The sequence below is a fragment of the Medicago sativa genome, chromosome 2 (assembly GCF_051527215.1).
Source record: "Medicago sativa cultivar Bolivia chromosome 2, Bolivia_mono, whole genome shotgun sequence".
Classification (NCBI taxonomy): domain Eukaryota; kingdom Viridiplantae; phylum Streptophyta; class Magnoliopsida; order Fabales; family Fabaceae; genus Medicago; species Medicago sativa.
In genome coordinates, this window is record NC_140750.1 from 14,442,738 (window position 1) to 14,455,393 (window position 12,656).

The 12,656-nt window shown below is 31.1% G+C and overlaps 1 pseudogene; it reads left to right on the plus strand.

Annotated features, from left to right (window-relative positions):
• The first annotated feature begins 1,153 nt into the window (after positions 1 to 1,153).
• On the plus strand, positions 1,154 to 2,160 carry LOC146944817 (uncharacterized; annotated as a pseudogene).
• The last annotated feature ends 10,496 nt before the right edge of the window (positions 2,161 to 12,656 follow it).

Genomic DNA, 12,656 nt, shown 5'->3' on the forward strand with positions numbered 1-12,656 from the left:
CACATAAGAACTTCATAGTTAAGTGTGTTTGACTTTGAGTATTATTTGGATGTGTGCGAGCGAGTACAACGCATGCTGAAAAGATTCATTTTTTTTTTGTGGGGTTAGTCGACAATTCTTGAAGCAGTTAGGGCGTTGCATATCCTTTATCTCATTTTTTTTTTTGTTTAACAGAAGATGTTCTTAGCAGAGGTACCGCCTCTTTGATTGATTATGGTCGTTTAAAGATTATAGTTGGCCCTAGAAATTTTGCGACTCCCTTCTTTCGTGGGATATTATTTAAATTCAAGGTTCCCCTGTGCTAGCAATCCGGTTAATTACTTTGCTGAATTCATCAATTACTTCATTTGGTGGTTGATAATATTTGTTGGAATGTTAGCAATGGTCATTCAATCAAATTTTTGGTGAATAACTTCTTATGCCAGCCCAAATGTTGATATACTTGATTTGTAACCTTGTATTGCTTGCTCTCTATAGTCTAGTTCCTCTTCCTCTTCAAGGTGTTACGTTGCTTTCTTTTATAATTGTTGAAATATTTTTTAATTAGTATTATTTATTTTCTTGTTTAATGATCACGTATCAGTCATTATATTACTCCTAAAATAAAGGAGTTGACTTTGTATTTCTCTCATATAAAAGGAGCCCATTTTTTTCTTCATAATAAATCAGAACATTATCACCCATATATTTTTCTACATGGTATCATGAGCTATATTAGGGATAGGGTGCTACGTAAAGCTTTCCGTTTTTTACCCGACTGATCCAAACTATGGTGGACCCTAACCAAACACCCCCACCACCTCCAGTTTCCGGCGGCGCCAATCCCAATTTCGACGGCGGCGGCGTCAATCACAAATCTGGCGGTGGCGGCGCCAACAACAATTATAGCAAAGGAAATGGATTTACCATACCACCACCGTTCAATTCACGACAAACAACAATTTTAACGGTGGATTCGGTTATGGCAGAGGTGATCCCAACCACAACCTTTTTGGGTCCGGTTATGGCTACCCATTTGATGGTGGTTACAATAATTCAGGAGGTGGAGGTCAAAATAACTCTCTCCAGGTTAATGTTCAGAAACTGGATGGCTCAAACTACGATGAATGATCCCAAATTGTTCGACTTATTCTAGATGGCAAAGGGAAATTGGGTTTTCTTAGAGGTGATGTTTCGGTGCTTGCAGCAACACATCCTAATTACAGGTTCTGGAAATCTAAAAACTCTTCTAATTATCGTCTGGCTTATTAGTACTATGGAGATAGGTGTGAGAAAAACATACATGTATCTGCCTACAACAAAAGATGTTTGGAATGCTGTAAAACTGTCTTAATCTGATATTAAGAGTTTCTCTCAGATTTATGATCTGAAATCAAAGTTATGGAATTTAAAGCAGAATGACATGGATGTCACTATTTACTATAATGAACTAATGGCCCTTTGAGAAGAGTTGGATCAGTGCTATGATGATAACTCGAGGTGTAACGAACACAGTGTCCAGTTTATTAAGACACTGGAGAACGACCATGTCTTTATTTTTCTTGCTAGTTGAAACAAGGAACTTGATGAAGTAAGAGGTAGAATTCTTGAAAATAATCCGCTGCCAACTATCCGAGAAGCTTTTTCAAAAATCAGAAGGGAGGAGGTTAGACAATGAGTAGTGATTGGAAAGTCAAACTCAGCAACTGATGGTTCAGCCCTTGTCACAAAGAACTTCAATAAAGACAGCAAGAAATATGGTAAGAAAGATGGTAAACCCTGGTGTGATCACTGCGAACGTTATTATCACACATGTGAGACTTGCTGGAAAATTCATGGAAGGCCTCCTGATGTGAAAAAGAAGGGCGAGGGTCGTGCATTTCAAGCAACTTCTGATCAAGAGCCACAATATTTTCAAAATGCATTTCCATTCATTAAGGAACAACTAGACCAAATGTACAAACTCCTTGAGTCTCAACACCTTCGTGCTCCATAACCTAGAAAGGTAACTTCCCAAAATCAGCTCATCTTAGTGTCATTCCTAATCGTACATGGATCGTTGATTCTGGAGCCACCGATCACATGACCGGTGAATCCAGTTTATTTTCTTCATATAAATCATGTGCAGGAAATTCCAAAATTAAGATAGATGATGACTCTCTTTCAGCCGTGACAGGAAAAGGTTCTATTGTTTGTCTCCATTACTAACCATCCAAGATGTGTTACATGTCTCAAATTTGTCTTGCAACTTAATTTTCGAGTTCATTTCTTTGATACTCATTGTGTATTTTCGGATTTGATCTCGGGGAGGATGATTAGCTTTGCTGAGCAAAGTGGTGGACTCTACTACTTTGAAGATGAACCAAAAACCAGACATCAATCTGGACCAATAAGTTTTTCTTCCATTAAATCTTTTTTTGTTTCAAATAATAAGGATGACATTATGTTGTGGCATTTAAGGTTAGGCCATCCTAGTTTTAAATATTTAAGTTCATTGTTTCTTAAACTTTTTGTTGAACAAGACATTTCTTCACTTCAATGTGAGGTTTGTGAGTTTGCTAAACATCATCGAAGTTTTTTTTCCAATTCAATCTTATAAACCTTCAAAACCTTTTTCAATGATTCATAGTGATGTTTGGGGGCCTAATCGGACAAGTACTTTATCCAACAAAAAATGGTTTATCACTTTTGCAGATGATCATACTAGACTTTGTTGAGTATTTTTGTTGAAAGAAAAATATGAGGTAGGTCAAATAATTAAAAACTTTTGTAAATTGGTGCAGACACAGTTTAACACTCAAGTGTTTAGAACTGACATTGGTACTGAATTTTTTAAGTGTTAATATGTCTTTATCCCCCTGTAATTTGGGCGAGTTCTGGTTTACCCCCTGTAAAAAAAAATTAGATTCCAACCCCGTAATTTAAGATTCTTTCGTTTTAGACCCTGAGGCCATCTGACTGGACAAAATGCTGATGTGGCTTGCTGAGTGACGCGCTGACTGTGCATATCTGATTATGTCGCACACTGAATGTATAATTAATTTTGTTTTTTTTATTTTTTTAAGGGCACACGTGGCATTTTGCCTATTTATTAAAATAAAAAATAACATCAAAAATCTGAAAATTAATTTTTGAAAATAAAAAAATCGTAAAAAAACAAAATTTAGAAAAATAAATTTGAAATTAAAAAAATGTTCAGATTTTTCAGATTTTTTTTCGAAATAAAAAAGTTTTTTAAAAAAAATTCTGGATTTTTATTTTATTTTATAAAATATGAAAATTATATAATCTGAAAAAAATCGATTTTATTTTAATATTCAAAATCTTAATTTAATAATTTTTTTAAAAATAAATCTGAATTTGTTTCTGATTTTTCGAATTTTTTAAATTTCAAAAAGAATCTGATTTTTTTTCTGATTTTTTCAATTTTGAAAAAAATAATCTGAATTTTTTTCTATTTTTAAAATTAATTTTCAGTTTTTTTATTTTTAAATTAATGTAAATGAAAATTAAAACAAAATTAATTATACAGTCAGCGCAACACATCATCCAAAAATGCTGACTCGGCGTGCCACGTCATCATGTTTGCATAGTCTAATGGCCTCAGGGTCTAAAACGAAAGAATCTTCAAATTACAGGGTTTATTTCGAAAGAATCTTCAAATTACAGAGTTGGAATCTAAGATTAAAATTAGAGAGTTCAAAGATTTCAAATCAATGCCTAAGGGAAAAAGTGAGTAAAAACCCTTGAGAGATAAAGGATCTAGGGGGTTGGTTTCGCATAGGGAAGATTTTTAAGCACCCTACACGACTACGGTATTCCGTAGGAACCTCTTGCCTAATTTATCTTGTGCTAAATTATTTACTTATTTTGAAAATTAATGCCTAAAAGTCTAAGTGAAAGAATGGAGGGAGAAGAAGAATGTTTTTGGTATTTTTTTATTTGATTTGGAAGGATTGGATCCTTTGCCTACATATCCACAAGTGGAATCAAAACCATTGTAGTTCTCTCTTAAAAATTTATTTGGTGGGTTGGGTTGATTTTAAGGTTTTAGAAAAAGGTTTTTAGAAGGGATAAGAGACTTCAATGTATAGAAGAATAAAAGAAGTGAAGTTGATTGATTTTAATTACAAGAAAGCAGGTCTAAATATAGATTAAATTGGTTGAAAATTTGATTAAGAAATAAAAGGAAGAAAGGAATCACTTGGGTTAAAATCCAAGGTTTCTTAAGAAAATATTTTTGAAGTTTTGCATATTTAATTTTTCTGGGAAAAGATTTTTCTAAGTTAACGGTAAACTAAAGAAACTAAACGCAACGACGTAACGTAATGAAAAAAGCGAGAAATTTACAAAGGACGTTGGATCCCAAGAAAATTCTCAAGTTAATGAACATAAAATTACTAGTGGTTTGATTTTAAGAAAGTTTTAAAGTCCAATAGTTAGCCTAATTGTCACTAATTCATTTTGGTCCTCGATTGCGGTTATGACATAAAGCGGTAAAAATAAATGTGTGAGTGTCGGTGCTACTTCTCATTTATGGATATTTACATAGTTCCTAAACACATGCTGAAGCTTTAAAAGAAAGTAAATGACAAGAAAAATAAAGGGCATGAATTAAATTACATAATTTCCTAAATACACACTAAAAATCAAGTGACAATAGAATAAATTGCAAGAATTAAAATATGCATGAGATGACGAAGAATAATAATGCGACAATGAAAATATACTATAAAATAATAAAAAACAGTAAATAAACAATTAATACAAAGCAAAATATTTTGTAAACTTAGAGAAAAAAGTTTTGAATGAAAAGAAGTGCAATAAGTAAAAACAGTGGTGAAAATAGTAAAACAGTAGTGAAAATTGAAAGAAAATTGGGCTGAAGGAAAACAGTTTGGGCTCAGACCATATGGATCTGGCCCGTCTGATAAATCGGAAGGTCCAGATCTGACATCATGGGATCTCATCACAGCCACAAGATTAAAGTCAAGGAATAAAGGGACGACGGAGCACGGTAAGAGTGAAAGAGATTATACACTGGATAAAAAGGAAAGGAAAGAGGTATAAGTGCAATGTTGTTAACGTGTTCTTCATTTTGACAAAAAAACTTCTCGCTAAAAATGCTTTGCTCACTTCTCTCTCTAGAACATTCAAACCAGCGCCACCTTATATCTTCTTCTCCGGCGAGACTTAATACTCCGACGCAGTGGCCGGTGGTGGTACCACCGCGTCAGAATTCAAAACTTTGCCGTTTTTAAAAACAAATTACATTTTCCAAAATCCTTTTTCTTCCTCTATTCAAAAATCCAATTAGTTTTCACAAACAAACAACCAATAAACCTAGATCTGAAAATGAAGTTTCGAAAGAAAAATTACCAAACGTGAACGGATCTACTGTTTCAGACTCGAATTTACCTCGGTTCAGCTTCAGCTCTGTTTCCTTTTCATAGCCTTAGTTTCATTTTCTCATCCGAGTTCAATATGCTTGAGACTTGTGCTTGAGAATAATTTGTATTGTTCCGATTTGGTTGACATTGAAAACGTGTTGGATTGAGTTTGATTTGGTATTTGTGGTGGAATATGAAAATGGCGGTGTTGTTTGGGTTTATGGAAGAAAAACCGAAAATAGTAATTGTTGTTGGGTAATTAGATAATTTTCTTTGTGATTGTGAGAAAAGGAATCGAAAATGAGGCTTGGTATTAGTGTTTCATGATTTTGGAAATTGGTGTTGAGTGTTCATGTGAATTTCATTTCTGGAAAATTGTTCTTGAGAAAAAGAGAGTTTGATCTTCATTTTGTTACTGCCGTTTTCTGGATCTGTTTGTGTGGGAATGAGTGCCTCTCAAATTCTGTGCAGCCTCCTTCTCTCCAATGATTGGCAGACTATTTATAGTGACCAATTAGGTTTAGACTGAGAAATGGATTAGACCAAAATATCCTCAAAGGGAATCCAATGCTACCTGGACAGCAAAGCACTAAAACTTGGACAAAAAGTTATACTATTAAAATAACAATAATAATAAGATAAATATAACACATAACAAAAATAAATAAATAAAAACGAAAATTAAAATAAAATGAGTAAAAAAAAGGAAATAAAAATAATGAAACAAAATCAAAACAAATAAAAATAAGAATAAGTAATAATAAAATAAAAACGCTTAAAACTGTCCCTTTCGGAAACCAAAATGATGTATTTTAAAATACATCTCTGCCGAAATTTCGTCTGAAACGACGGAACCTATCAGCTTCAAAAGACTAGTAAAAACGCGAAAAAATGGTCAAAAAATGGGGTATGACAGGGTCCCCTCAAGTATTTCCTTGGCATGGATGTAGCAAGGTCAAAGAAAGGAATTGTTGTTTCTCAGAGAAAATATGCTTTTGATCTCCTACAAGAGACATGTATGAGTGGTTGTAAGTCTGCTGACACTCTGATGGACCAAAGTGCCAAACTTTGGGAGAAAGGGGACACGCCAATTGACACTGGAAGATATCAGAGGTTGGTTGGAAAACTAATATATTTGGCTCATACTCGTTCCGACATTGCTTTCTCTGTTAGTGTTGTGAGTCAATTCATGCATGCACCATATGAATAACACTTTGAAGTTGTGCACAAAATCTTGAGATACTAAAAGCAACTTCTGAAAAAGGTTTTTTCTTTAATGCAGATTGAATAGGGTCCATTATAGATAGAAAATCAACTAGAGGTTATTACACATATGTGTGGGGGAACCTAGTGACTTGGAGAAGCAAAAAACAAGGAGTAGTTGCAAGAAGTTGTGCTGAAGCTGAGTTTAGAGCAATGGCTCAAGGAATTTGTGAAGTTATGTGGATTCTCAGAGTCTTGAAGGAACTGAAGATAGAGGTAGAACTCCCGTTGAAATTGTACTGTGACAACAAGGCAGCTTAAGCATAGCTCATAATTCTGTTCAACATGATCGTACAAAACATATCGAGATCGATCGTCATTTCATCAAAGAAAAGATAGACTCTGGTACTCTCTGCTTGCCGTTTGTCCCTTCCAATCAACTGACCGCTGATATATTGACCAAAAACTTTGGAAGAACAACATTTGAATACTTGATCAGAAAATTGGGCATGATTGACATATATGCACCAACTTGAGGGGGGTGTTGAAATATTTCTTAATTAGTATTATTTATATTCTTGTTTAATGATTAGTTATGAGTCATTATATTACTCCTAAAATAAAAGAGTTGACTTTGTGTTTGTTCGTTTTAGTTTAATTGTCTTGTTTCATTATATGCAATGGTTTCTGATTGAATTTTATTTTGGTGCATTTGAAATAGAACACATCTGATGGATATAACACTGGATGAAATAACTTACGACAAAGATATTATCTCCCATTTTTTTAACACTGATATGACTTTTTTTGCAAGAAGAATTTTTTAAAAATCAAAAACACACATTACAAAATTAAAAATAGTTATTTTTTAGTTAAAAAATAGATTTTTTTCATAAAAATCCAAAACAAACGGGCGTCATATTGCAGCATATTAGCTTCTCCATTGTTTATGACCCGGGCGGCAGCACATGTAAAAGTTCTAGTTTTTTTTAACAGTGATATTTCCTTCTAAAACATTAGTGATATACTTTGTTGTTATTACTATGTTCTTTTTTTTTTTTTTTGACAAAATTACTATGTTCTGAAATTAGTTGCTATAGATCAAAGTGATAGTTAACTGTTAGTCCACAAAATTAATGTACTTTGAATTGACTGGAATTAATGGAGTAGTAATAAATGAACAATGTAGTTTAAAATTTGAAAATTGTTGCTTAAGACTATAAACAACATTTTTAAGGCGTCTTCTACTCACATAGTTGAAAGATGAAAAATGTTACCTACATGTTGAACTTGCATTTGAAAATTGCTCCCTTTGTTTAACGTTTAACAACATTTAGAGACTGTTTTAAAAAAAATGACATTTATAGACTATTCATGCGTATGACAACACATAAACAGTGTTGTCTTAGAAAATAGGTAACACTCGCTTAAAAGACAGAAGAAAATTGTTTTGTATACCTTTAGGCAACAATTTTTAAGATTTAGGCTACACTCTTCAACGGTTGTTGAAAAGAAAATTTATTGTAGTGGACTCATCCGGCAATCACTTAAGCCATTTAAAATTGCAAATTCACAAGAAACAAACACACCAACAACTTGAGTGGGAGGCTTCTACTTACAATATAAGAAAGCAAGATACTATCAAAATTATTTAACTACCCCTACTCCAACTTTTTTCCTCTACTCACAACTCAAGGCTATTTTGATAATTTTGTAAGATAGTTGTGACATGGCAATTTCTTAACAACTTCAAATATTATATTATATTTATACTTTTCAGATTTTTTAAGATCCAAAGATCCAATGGTGTTGATTTGTTACACTTTGATAAAAAAAAATTTATTTTGGAGGCAATTTCTACACTTTCAAAATTCAAATCTAAATTTTTTTCATTCTCTCTTTTTCACTCACGGATTCTCTCTCTCTCACTCCCCTATTTCTCTCTTTTTTCCTACTTTCCCTCTCTTTTCCTATTCATACTCTTTCATCTATAATTTTTCCTCTCACGACCTCTTTTTTTTTTCTTTCTTTTTCCCATCTTCTTCATCTCTATCTCAAACAATTTGTTTCTTATGTTTTTTTTACTTTTAGAAATGGCAATTGAGTCACAAGATTAGAGATTTTCTATAAAAAAATGTGACATACATTTGAGTAGCTACAAAAACCGCAACTTCATGATTCAAATATGTTATGTTGATGTTATTGTAATTGTTGTTGTTGTGTGTGATATTTTTCATTGTAATATTTGGGTTTCTCTTAATCTCCGTTAAAGACGGATTTTTTGTGTGAAAATTAGTTATTTTGTTTGATTTTGATAGAGAAAAGCTTTCATTGGAGGTGTTGGACAGTTGTGAGTCCATGTTAAGGTTAAGATGAGAAAGGTTGAAGAGAAATTGTTATTTGGCTACAACTAAGCAAGTTGTTATTTACTGGATTGCTACTTTTTTATGCTTGAATGATATGAAATTTAGTGATTTTTTTGGATGATTTTGCTTTGTGTGTTTATCAACAAGTTTTTATTTTTATTTTTTGTTGTAATAAATAATGCATGCTAGGTGTTTGATTTTATTCTTAACTAAAACAAATAGGATTACAATAAGCCATCACACTAAGATGTTTTTGGGATTAGATTTTAGGAAGTAAGACCAAAGAGAAGTTGATTTTTCATCTTAAAATGATACCTAGAAAAGGATATTAAATTTCTAAAAATTAGTGTTTATTACATATTTTTGAAATTGATTTTTTATGCTTTTGCGGTTTGTGTTTGATTTTTCATGTTTGACGGATATTAGTTATTGCATATTTGAGACAAGACAATTTTTTGAAAATAAGTTGCCAACAAAATGATTTTGTGAAAGTTGGAACATTAATAATTATTTTAAACTAATAACTTACTTTCAATTTTAAGTTTTGATTGTTATACTCTCAATTTTTTGTAATGATAATATTTTCTCTGTCACTTAGATCGATGCTTCTCTATTTTGAATATAATACCCTGGAACCATTTTTTTTCTCTCATTTCATGTTTAATGAATTGATGAGTTGAAAATGAAACTAATTACTGATATTTCTCTTGAAATTGATATGTGATTTGTGATATTTTAGCATTGATGACCCTTTTGGAACTCCGACAACCCATTTGCAGTTACAGCGTCCCATTTACGGTTTCGGTGAGCTCCACCTTGTGCTATTTATTCAAATCACAACATGTTTATGACTTTACTGATATTTCTCTTCAAATTGATGTGATTTGTGATATTTAAGTATTGGCGGCCTTTTGCTACTCCGGCAATCCATTTGCAGCTGCAGCGTCCTATTTGTAGTTTTGGTGAGATCCTCCTCAAGCTATTTAATCAAAATGCAACATGTTTATGACTTTATCTACTCTGTCATGTAAATTTCTTAATCATCTTAATATATTTATAGAATGGACATGCATATATGAGTAACAATGTCTGCTTACTTTTATACTTGAACGTTGTATGTTGTGTGACGAACTTATTTATATTTCAATATGTTTTATGAAGAACAATGTCTGCTCAATTTTGTGCTTGAACAATGTCTTTTATATTAGTTTTGTTAATGTTAATATTTGTTATGTATTTATTATTCTGTTCTGGCCACAATTTTCAGTCAAGTTTTGATATTAGTCTGCATCAAATTTCAGTTCATTTCTTTTCATTTTCCAGTCTGCTAAACACTGATTATAATCTATTATCTCATTAAGAAATGTGGGAAACATGAACACAACACGCAAAAAAGAAAGCACTGGAGAATCGTTCGTTGACTGGTGAGCTATGTCTAATCAAATACTGATGATTTGTATTTTAGATTTGATTTTTTGAACTTTGAAAGTGACCACTCAAAGTGTTAGTAAAACTGTCTAAATACAAAAAATATGTGACATAATCTGTGTGATATTATAATCACTCAATGTCACTGTGTTTGTTGTTGTGTTGTATGCATTTGTGTACGTGATCACTCACAAAGTGTCTGTGTTTGTGATATGTGAGTGTAGAGACTACTCCATCTGAAATAAAATATAAGCAAATGTAATAGTTGAAAAGTCAATATATGTGGTTATATTTCACTTTGCTTATATTTTATTCTCGATGGAGTGTGTGTATATATATATATATATATATATATATATATATATATATATATATATATAAAATTATGTGACAGTATGTATTTTTACTGGAATATTTATCCAATATATATTTATTTATGAAACTTAACGTGAACTAATAAAATATATGTGAGTATATGAACTACATTAATGAAAATACATGTAGGTATTTTTACTGGACCCATGAGAATAATTTGTTTTTTTAAGGCATTTGGTTAAAATTATTGTTTTTAAATATCATCAACATAAAAATACATTGTTTTTAAAAAGGAGAACTATATATTAATAACATATATGTGAGTGTGAACTATATATTAATAATAATGTATATGAGTAATTTTTTTATGGGAATATGCCAGTCTATGTTTATTTATGAAACTTAACGTGAACTAATAAAATATATGTGAATATATGAACTATATTAATGAAAATACATGTGAGAATAGATATTTTTACGGGACAATGAGGATAATTGGTTTTTTTTTTTAGGGGAATTGGCTAAAATTACTGTTTTTAAATATCGTCAACATAAAATTAAATTGTTTTTTAAAAATGAGAACTATATATTAATAAAATATATGTGAGTGTGTGAACTATATATTCATAAAAATGTATATGAGTATTTTTTTTTACCCTTTTTTTTGTAGTAGCCGGGGTTGAACCCCATGAGAATAATTGGTTAAAATTAATTTTTTTTAGGGGAATTGGTTAAAATTATTGTTTTTAAATATCATCAACATAAAAATACATTGTTTTTAAAAATGAGAACTATATATTAATAAAATATATATGAGTCTATGAACTATATATTAATAAAATGTAAATGAGTACTTTTTTTACGGGAATATGTGAGCATATGTTTATAATAATTTTCAATTATAAACATCAATTATTATCTCATGTTTGTTTTCTATTATACATCAAACATTAAATAAATGTCATGCAAGCATACATTATTTTACGGGATTATGTCAATATGTGTTTATTTATAAAATATATGTGAGTGTATGCACTCTATACTAATCAAAGTATATCAGTGTATATGTTTATTTTACGGGAATATGTCGGTATATGTTTATTTATAATGGGAACTATATATTGATAAAATATATTCGAGTGTATGAACTATATATTAACAAAAATATATCTCAGCATATGTGTTTTTACGGGAATACTCCCTCCATTTTTAAATATAAGCAAAACTGATTTTTTAGGTTCATTCATTTAATGATGTATGTGGTCTGGACCACGTACATCATTAAATAAATGAACCTAAAAAGTCAATTTTGCTTATATTTAAAAATGGAGGGAGTATGTTAGTATATGTTTATTTATGAAATTTTATGTGAAATGTATTCTATTAGAACACTGAAACATATTACGAGTAGTATTTTTCACGGGACCCATATTAGTATTTTTCACGCTGAAACATATTAGTAAATAAAATCCGTGACTATTTTTAATTACGCCAATACTAAAATTAGAACAATATTATAATATACTTACTATGATCAATCACGCTTCAATTTTCAAAAGTTATTTTTTTCTTTCTAGAATTGGATCGCTAAAAACTCATTGGAGCATATACAATTAAAACACGGGACCTATATTAATATACTAAAAATTCACTATTCCCATCACACCCGCGCCACGACGCGCGGCGAAGCCGCGCTACCCGTGCTGTAGCACGGGTATCTCGACTAGTTTGGAAGTAAATAATAAGAATCTCATAAGCAAAAGATATCAATAATGTAAATCAAAGTATGAAATATATATTGATATTATATATAGAGGGAAGATGTGGATTTATGATTGTTTTTTCACTTTCAATTATACCCTTAAATAGATTTGTCTATAACAATATTAGTGTCATTGAAAAAGATAAGTATTACAAAATAACAGTGAAAATCTACACCTATAATTTTAATCAAAAATACTTTTTTTTCACGCAA